Source organism: Hydractinia symbiolongicarpus, chromosome 5, assembly GCF_029227915.1.
Source record: "Hydractinia symbiolongicarpus strain clone_291-10 chromosome 5, HSymV2.1, whole genome shotgun sequence".
Classification (NCBI taxonomy): domain Eukaryota; kingdom Metazoa; phylum Cnidaria; class Hydrozoa; order Anthoathecata; family Hydractiniidae; genus Hydractinia; species Hydractinia symbiolongicarpus.
In genome coordinates this window covers 4,215,541-4,224,701 of record NC_079879.1, presented here as the reverse complement: position 1 = coordinate 4,224,701, position 9,161 = coordinate 4,215,541, and positions in this window count along the sequence as shown.

The window sequence follows — 9,161 nt, the reverse complement described above, 5'->3', positions numbered from 1 at the left end:
GAAAAGAGAGTCATTACAAAGCCAGTAAAGCATCCGGGGCGTGTGGCCCAAGGACACAAGTTGGCGGCACTTATGAAGAAAAGAAAGGAAGAAATTAAGCCACAAGAGTGTACTGTAGAGCCTACAGTCAAAACCTCTTCTCTGGCCAGTTGCGTACAGTCAGTCTACATGTACGGTGTAGGGACTTTGGTCGTGCTTGCCATAGAAGTTGGTGTATGGTATAGGCTTGGCAGAGGTAAAAATAATAAAGAATCTAACAAGCCAGTAACTCTAGAGCCCCAAAAAGGCAAAGCTCAGCTTCCCGAGATAAAAATGCTCAAAATGTTATAATAAATGACTACAAGCAGGGATCACATGGTCAGCAACATTAGCCCAAAAGAAACCATGGTTATTGACTCTTTATGGGAATCAGTCAGGCTGGTATCGTAGACGATCCTGATAGCCATGGGTTCAAAAAAGACTCTAGGAGTTTCAAGGCCCAGAGCTAAGATGGATTTGGAGGACGGCCTGAATCTCGCGGGCTATATGACGGCAGCGATCTTGTTCGACGAATACGCGATCAAGCAGAGATGGTATAAGAAATCATTGATACCCCCAAAATAGACCGTCTAGTAAAATTTTTATTTGCCCCTGAGGCATATATGGATGCAGATAAGGGTAAGACATGTTATATGGATAATATATGGATGAGGGTAAGACATGCTCAAAATGTAAGCACTATCTCCCCTTGAACCATTTCAGGATCAAACGTAATGGTCGAATATCAAGAAAATGCATCACCTGCCTCGCTGCCAACACAGCGTCGCGGGAACGCACAAGGTACCCGCATCAAAGGCGGAGATACCATTGTAAAGACTGTAAGGGAGGTGGGATTTGCTATCATGAAAGGCAAATATACCAGTGTAAGGATTGCAACCCTGCTGGTCATCTCACTAATGTTAACCGCTCCAGCAACCAGCCTATACAGGGAAACAAGGAAGTCATAGCTATCTGTAGGGCCCATATTGAAACCCAGTTTTCCAAGGGAATGACCTAGGAAGACTATTGAGTTTCTTCATATTCATAACAAGATACCCTATAAATATCAAGAACTGGCAAATCTCCGACGCTTGATGATGTTGCTAGGGTATTACACAAGGCGAATCTTGGAATAGTAAATGGAAAAGACATGTTCAAAATGTAAACACTTTTCATCTACAGACAAGTTCAAGATCAGGGGCAACGGTCGAACGAAAAGTTGCATTGGCTGCCTGGATACAGCGAAGGTGCAAAGACATTGACTACGAAGTAAACCCTCTTACTATTGACAGGGGAATTAGAGGGTTTCAACAGGATGAATATTACCCACTTCTCTATACCCTGTTCACATATGACATTATAGCCCGGTACGCCTCAGATCCATACACCCCCATGGTTACTAAAACCATGGGGGTGTATGGATCTGTTCCACATGCGCCGCACTATACACAAAAATATATAACAGGGAAATGGGGTTATCAATTAATGTCATTAACCGTCATGAATGGATCCCATACGGCAATCTTCACAGGTCCGACATTATGCGGCAAAACGCAACGTGTCCTGGACCTCCTCGAGCAGGAGTATAAAAAGCATCTCAACATAGTCATTTTGCTCCCAACAACTTGATGGAATACAACCTATTTAGAAAGGGGCTCACTCTGGAAGGACGACTACGTGTTCCTTATAGACCTTGGAAATGAGCTGCTTGAATGAGTACAAAAATTGTCGTCGTTACTGGCAGGTGAGGAGACGTTGTTTATCGTGGACGACGTCATTGCCGATGAAAGTCTCGATAAAAAAGGCAATCCCTACTTGAGCTTGCCATCAGTGGTAGGCACAGCAAGAACAGTCTTTGGCTATTAACCCAATCGTATACAGCTCTACCCAAGAATTTGAGAAGGCAGAAAAAGCAGTTGTTTTTGTGGTACCCTCATGAGAAGAGTGACACGAAAATGGTAGACGAGGAAACCAATTTTATTTCAGACTGGGATGATATCAAAGCTGGGCCGAAAAAACCCAAGCAAGCGTGCTTATACGTGAGGTTGGAACATCCTAGGACTTGAAAGATCCTCGAGTAACCACGGTGAAACTCTCTGGCTGAACATTGGTATATAGAAAATGTCGTCGCAAGTTATGTTTAATGCAAGAGCCATCGAGATCCTGTATAACAACCAGGATCAACCTATGTTTAATCGCGCTAATCTTGGACGGTTTCTTAGTATTGAAAAGATTGCGGAGTCTTATCAAAATATTTCCACCCCAACAAGTCATGAGATAGGTCTGGTTTCAAACCAACCCTTAAAACAAGACCAAAATAGGCATGAAGCTTTCGTGACATTAGACGAAGCATTGGAGATTGTTCGTCGTTCCAGGAAACCATATAAACCACGATATGTGATGTTTGTGACATGTCTTTATTATACATGCCAAAAACTTTTTAAAGATACTTGTATGCTACAAACCCTAGTAGGGACAAGGAGCCAACGATGAAGCTTAATTCGCCATCTTGTTGTTTCTTGTAGGGTGTGTAATAAACCGATAATTTCTGGGTCTTTTCGTTTGAAGCAATGTAGTTCTTGTACATATCGTCGTCCGACTCCTGAAGGCTCTTCCCTGCCTGTTTTTTGCAACTCCCTTTGCTCAGCAAACTATTCCAATTTGGCCTGTCTTTTCCTCACCCACTGTGCTTGGGCATCCTGGAGTTGTTCCATAGCCTCGTCATGCCTCTTGCGCTCGGCCTCACCGTGTCCCGATAGCTTAGAAAACAAGAAGTTAGTCCCGCTGAACGCCAGTGCGTTGATTGCTGCATTTAGTACTCCACCGAGTGAAAGCGCCCATCAAGTATGTTAATTTGCGCATCTTGAAGAAGGTACATATAGCACCTAAAATCCCCGGTGCCGTCGGCCTTCTTGTTCATGTTGAGGATAATGCCGTCACTTAGACGTTGTAAAGGCCTACCCGATCCATGCAGAGTATGATCAGGAGAGGCTCTGAAATCGATAAACAACGCATACCTTTCGTTGAAAAACTGGCCAATCGTGACGTTCGAGTCGTCACTGCCGAAAAGGTTGACGATCTGTTCCAAATGAACCTTTGGAAGCATCGCATGAGAGTACAGCTCATTGGGCTCCCCCTCGACAGTGATGGATATTTTTTCAATCTTGGGGTTGTAAAGGACCTCGTTGACACCAGCTTAGGGCTTTACTTTCCCGGGGTATATGAAGAGTAGCAAGACGCCCTTTAGGCTTTTTGCGGGGTGTCAGTTTGGAGGTTGTAGCTGGTATCAGCCTTTTTCATTGTGACAAACTTGGAACGGAGTATTCTCTCGTAGGGCGGCGCTAATCTTGCATACCGAGACATCATGGCACTCACTAGACCTTCATAAGTAATGTTGTCAAACTCCGGCTTGATGTTACCGATCTTGTACGCGGCGTCAGCTGCCTTGGCTGCCGTGCTTCCCGAGGCTGCTATCCCTGCATCTTTGATCACGTCGCTATGCGGTGCGAAATGTAGGAAAAACTGAAGCCTGTCATGGATCCCTGCCTGGTAAAACGGCAGGTCTCTCGTCAACTCGGAGAGCTTGCCCAAAGGAATACAGAAAGTATTACCATACGCTGCAGCGATGGCCTTTACTTCATCAGTGCCAAAGTGATCACTAGCATTGACCTGTAAGGGCCGAATGGTATCATAATTATGGTTAATACCCTCTAGAATGAGGTTGTTTTCCCTATCAAATTTGGGTAGCCATAGGTCACGGTAGACTGCGAGGTTGATGAAATCAGATATATTTTGAATTTCATTACCATTTAGAGTAATACGTAGATCTCTCACCAGACTTTTGCCGATGTTGCTGACTAGGGTACGTTTCGTATTGGTCCCCGTCAGCACCAGGTCAAATAAGAGTTTGAGACTGCCGGGAACGATGATATCATTCTGCCCCATGTTGTTAATATCAACATAGAGGTCTTCATTCTGATTGATGGTGCTTGGTATGTTGGATATCTGAACCCGTTGATACCAAAAAGCTGCTTTATTTCTACGTAGGGGTCTAATGTACTTCCAAATGCACTCATTTATTATTATAGGAATTTTTTATCCTCAACCTCATATTAAGATGAGGTTGAGGATTAGGGTGGTGGGAGAAATGGTGATAAACCAGAAGAAACTTTAATCAACGCAGCAACTTCCATCTACGTCGGGACAACAACAGCATGGAGACATCACAACTATGGGCACGGATCCGGCTAGGGCGCTAATGGTATTGAGGGTCCACAAGCTATACAGACAAATTAGAATGGATCAGAGGGTGGTCCATGTGATCCACTATGAGGATTTTCGATTGGAGGGGATTCGTCTTTTTTACAGGGGTGAAGATATTACGGATCTAATTTATAAGAAACCGGGTGTTGGTTTTACTAAGCGCTAGGACAATATTAGCAAATTTGCAGGCAGGTTGCGTGCGAGACATGGGTTTTAAAAATTAAATCACCACTCCGAGCAAAGGTGGTAAAGCAAGGACCCAGGAAAGGCTGATGATATTATTGACCCAGGAAAGGCTGATGATATTATGGAGAATGGTGAAAATATAGAGATGCACTTGTTAGATAAGTCTGGTGGATTTGAATAACTTATGGACGATGCGGGAAAGTTTATAGGTGAGACGGAAGACCTCCTTCAAGAACATTTTCCTGGAGGGTCCGATCTGGGATGGATCTCAGAGCGTGAGAGAAAAGATTTTGACGAAAAACTTCAAACAATTAGGGGTGCTTTGAATTTACATGAGGCCAGTGTAATGTTATACAACAGTGAGATTACCAGGGGGGAGGTCAGGTTAAAAGATCTCGAAAAGCAGAAGGTCGGGGGACCAGGGAATCCTGATAATAATAGTGATATAGAAGGGCTGAAGGGTAGGCTTAAAAATCTTAAGGAAGAAAGAGATTATAAGATTAATTCACATGGCTTGCTATCCTCCGAAATATACCCCCAGATGAAGGTTATCAAGGAAACCCTAATAAAAATCGCCGCAGATGATAAGTCCCTACTCGAAAAGCTTAAAATACTCTTTAAGGAACAAGGTATAACTATAGCAAGTATCGTGTCAGCTGTTCGTCTACTGATAAGCACCATTGTACTCGCCGTGACGGGAGGAAGTGCCGTGGCAGGTGCAAGAGGAAGTGCCGCAGCAGGTGCAGGAAAAGGATTCAATGAGAAGAAGCTTGAAAGGCTTTGAAAATTCCTCAAATATCTGGCAGGTAAAGCAGGTGCCACATTACCTGGCATAATCGGTTTGTTTGTATCCTTCTTTTTAAGAGTAGCGGCAACCGTCGTCGAATATGCAGCTAAACATCTGTACATGGCGATCGCTGCTGCCGTTGGGCTTGTTGTGGTATATGCTGGAAAGACTAAAAAATCATGATCTATTTAAGCCATATGTAGGCAATGATGAGGCCTACCCCTGTTGTGATGAATCTGGCCTTGGTATCCTCGTGTTGGTTTTGACCTTCCTCGAGGGGAAGCAGCATGGCGTGCTCCTTCTGCATATGTTGTTCCACCTCCCTGTGTATTGTTATTTTGATAGCATGCTTGTGAGGTGTAGATGGTATAGCCTATATAGTATGATCTGTAGGTATAGGAGGCGTGGTATGTATAGGTGTTTTGATAGTATGTTTGGGAGGTGTGGTATGTCCGGGGGTATAGGTGTTTTGGTAATATGCTTTGGAGGTGTAGTATGCCTAGTGGGCGGTTTGATAGCCCTCTCTGTATGCCTCACAATAAGCTTGTTATTTACATCAACCCGGACACCAACGCTGACGCCGGCAGGTGCGATCAGGATATTGTTATTATACCCTACAATTTTACCAATACGCAAATTCATATCAGAAGGCAGCATGTAGACGCTGGGCATGGCCTCAAATGTTTGTAGCAAAATCTGCCTTGCTGTGTAGTTGTCGGCACCGGACCCGATTAAGGATGCCTTAGCTCCTGCCTGTGACCTAACCAACAAGACCACGTAAACCCTGATACTTTCACTTAGCTTGGTTAGACCTTCTGAAATCAGACCCTGACTTCAGAAGGTCTTCAGAAGAACTTCGCTCAATCACCATCAACTTAAGGCAACCACCTACCGTTGGTGAGTGACGACATGATAGCCTTGAATTTCTACAGACTATTACGTTCTGCACCATACTCGCGTGCATATCCGGATGTGGAATAGGGGCTTTTGTATGGAAAAAACTTATCGTTATAGGGCATGGGTACCTTCATTCTGGTAAGGATGCGGCGCATGTAGTAATAGGCATGGAATTTAAAGATCGAGTTGACAAGGGGTATGGAGCTCGTCATGTGCTTGGCAGATATGACTAATGCAATGGTTGCGCAATGGGTTGCAAAATTCACCTGGATATTCCAGTAGTCTAGTTCCTGTCCTGTCCGACCCACTCTGACAGTGTCATTCAGCAAATTTGTAGGGATTTTTATGGCATATTTTATGAATTCCGGGAATACCACAGAGATATGTGAGTCTGTAGGCACGTACAGGTCCTGATGCTCCAGGTTTTTGATACCAAGTGGCCATTCTCCCCTTTTTGACTCGTACCTAGCTCTTGGATTGTACGAATACATGCCCATCCTTTCCTCCTAACAAGAAAGGGATGAGGCAACTATATGTTACTGATATTGATAAACCTACGATATTTGAAGACTACCTGGGGCAGGATACTAGGATAGTCTTAAAATCCATCAGTATTCAACCTACATGGCTGAACATTTATAGTAACAACGACTTTACCATCCGTAAGGTAGGGCTCGATCAGAGGGTGACTCGGATCGCAATTAAGAACGGTCTATACAAGATCGAGGATCTGGCGGCTATCGTCAATAGTCAGGCCTAGGACAAGATCAAGCTATTTGTCTTGAAAAATGGAGTCTGCAGGCTCGGTGTCAGTAACGGGTACACAGTTGTTATAAACAGACCATTGCAAGAGCTCTTAGGCCTACCCTATGACCCTAGTAAGAAGTACTACACAAGCGGTGACCACGATGTGGTCTATAGGACTGATGTTTACCAAAGCTTGAGACTCGTTTGTCCCCAGTTGGATGAAGACGACTGCCTGCTGGATGGTAAAAAGTCTAAAATTCTGGCTTTACTCCCCACCAAGGAGCTAAACGCTTGGGGGATATGCTGACCTGGAGTTTTGATACTCCGATCTAGCTACCTCTGAAAGGTTCCACAAATCGCCTCGAGTTTATCCCAACGGACGAATATCATCACGAAAAAATGTTTCCTTTACTGGCCTCACGATGCATTTGCTGATAGAATAAATGAATGACGTGACCAAGCTGTACCCAAATTTACCGAGTGCACATGCGGAGGACGATACTATTCATGAAAGCCAAAAATATAGACTTGACAAGATTGGGGGGATTGAAAAGTATCTGCGAGATGAAATCAAAGAGCGGAACAGACTCGAAAAAAGTTCAATATGCACGGCACGTGGGTACGCTTCTTCGACCATGTACTGCTGAGCATTAGCATTATCACCACGGGTGTTGGGATAGGGAGTTGGCCTCGGGACTCGGTGTTCTGATCTGCATTGCTATGGGACGTATCACAATAGCTGTAGGTAAAGGACAAGCCGGTCTTAGAAACGCCGGGAAAAGACTTGATGTTAAGAGTAAAAGACACGAGACTATAAGGCTGTTGGCTGAGACAAAGCTGAACTCTATAATCGATTTAATTTTGAAAGCAATCGAGAATGGAGTCATCAGCGACTATGAGTTCACCCTCATTACACATTATGTTATGAGATAATAAAGAAACAGATACGACTACGTGTTAAACAGATCGTTGAATCCATCAACGAACGAGAATGTGCTCAGCTTGTGGCGAAAGGTCGGGAGGAAGGAAGGCAAATGTTTTAAAAAATCTTGTGTACAGTATGTAAGCGCTAAGTAGAGTCTCCACCTGTTTACAAGCATTAATTTTATATATTTTATAGGCCTTGTGGGGCCTATAAAATATATGTTTTTTTAATCTTCACTTAGCAGCCATTCTTTCTTGAAGTCCTTATATCGACATTCCACAACATGTACCTGGAGGTAGTAGTTATTACCTTGCACATACACCGATGATAGTGCTAGAATGGCACTGGGTTGGCATGGTTCATCGTAAGGTACTGGCATACCGTGGAATTTAGTCGTGATTGCATCCTTGTAGTATTTGAGTTTAGCGTTCACGTAACGGTCTTTTTTCACAGGTTCCGTCGTCAATTGCTAAGATATCAACTTCTCGATCTTGGACCAGACTTGATGATACTTCGCAACCCAGTCGGGGTACAATCAAGACTCATTACTGCACTGGCGTTGTACCGGCTGACCCCATGCGGGACCAGATTTTTGGTGTTTTTACCCTGAGCGCTACTACGAGGTTCTGTGTATGATACCCTATAATGTACCGATTATCCTTACATCCATTGGCAGGAATCACACTATTAGATATATATTCAAATTGTAGGACCTTCTTTATTGCTATTTCAATGTCGTCAGAGGGTTTCATCTCGTTGTACACACACGCAACTACCCCCGTTATAGGCGATGTATTCCTGATAGCAGTACCAGTACAATATTTTGGATTTTACCACAAACCTACTGCCGCAGCTACATCTGTCATACTCGTCAAGTACCCTTTCACAGTCCTTACATTGTTCCATTTATTTAAAGTTTTAAAGTCCTCCGATCATTATCCTTGTTCCTCTCTGATTCTTGTACTAATATTAAGGCCAAAAGTGGGACTTTGTTGTGTTTAACCAAGCGTGCACGAGATGTGCGTGCCCGACTGTGCTAGAACATACATTTCTCTATCTCTGATGTATTTCTAATGACAGCAGCAGTAAGCGTTTCACCCATCTAAGATACTCTCCGACCATACTAGATTCTATCAACTCATCAAGATTGCGTTTACAATTACGTATTGCTGTTTCATATCGCTTTATTCTATGGACTAGTCCAAATTCCAGAGAATGTGCACTCAGTTCCACAGCTTTTTAAGATCCTTTTTCTTGATCTTTGAAAAGTACCAACATATAACTCTCTGTCAGGATGCCGGAAAAACGGCAAAAAACGGAGTTTCGGTCGCAAGTATG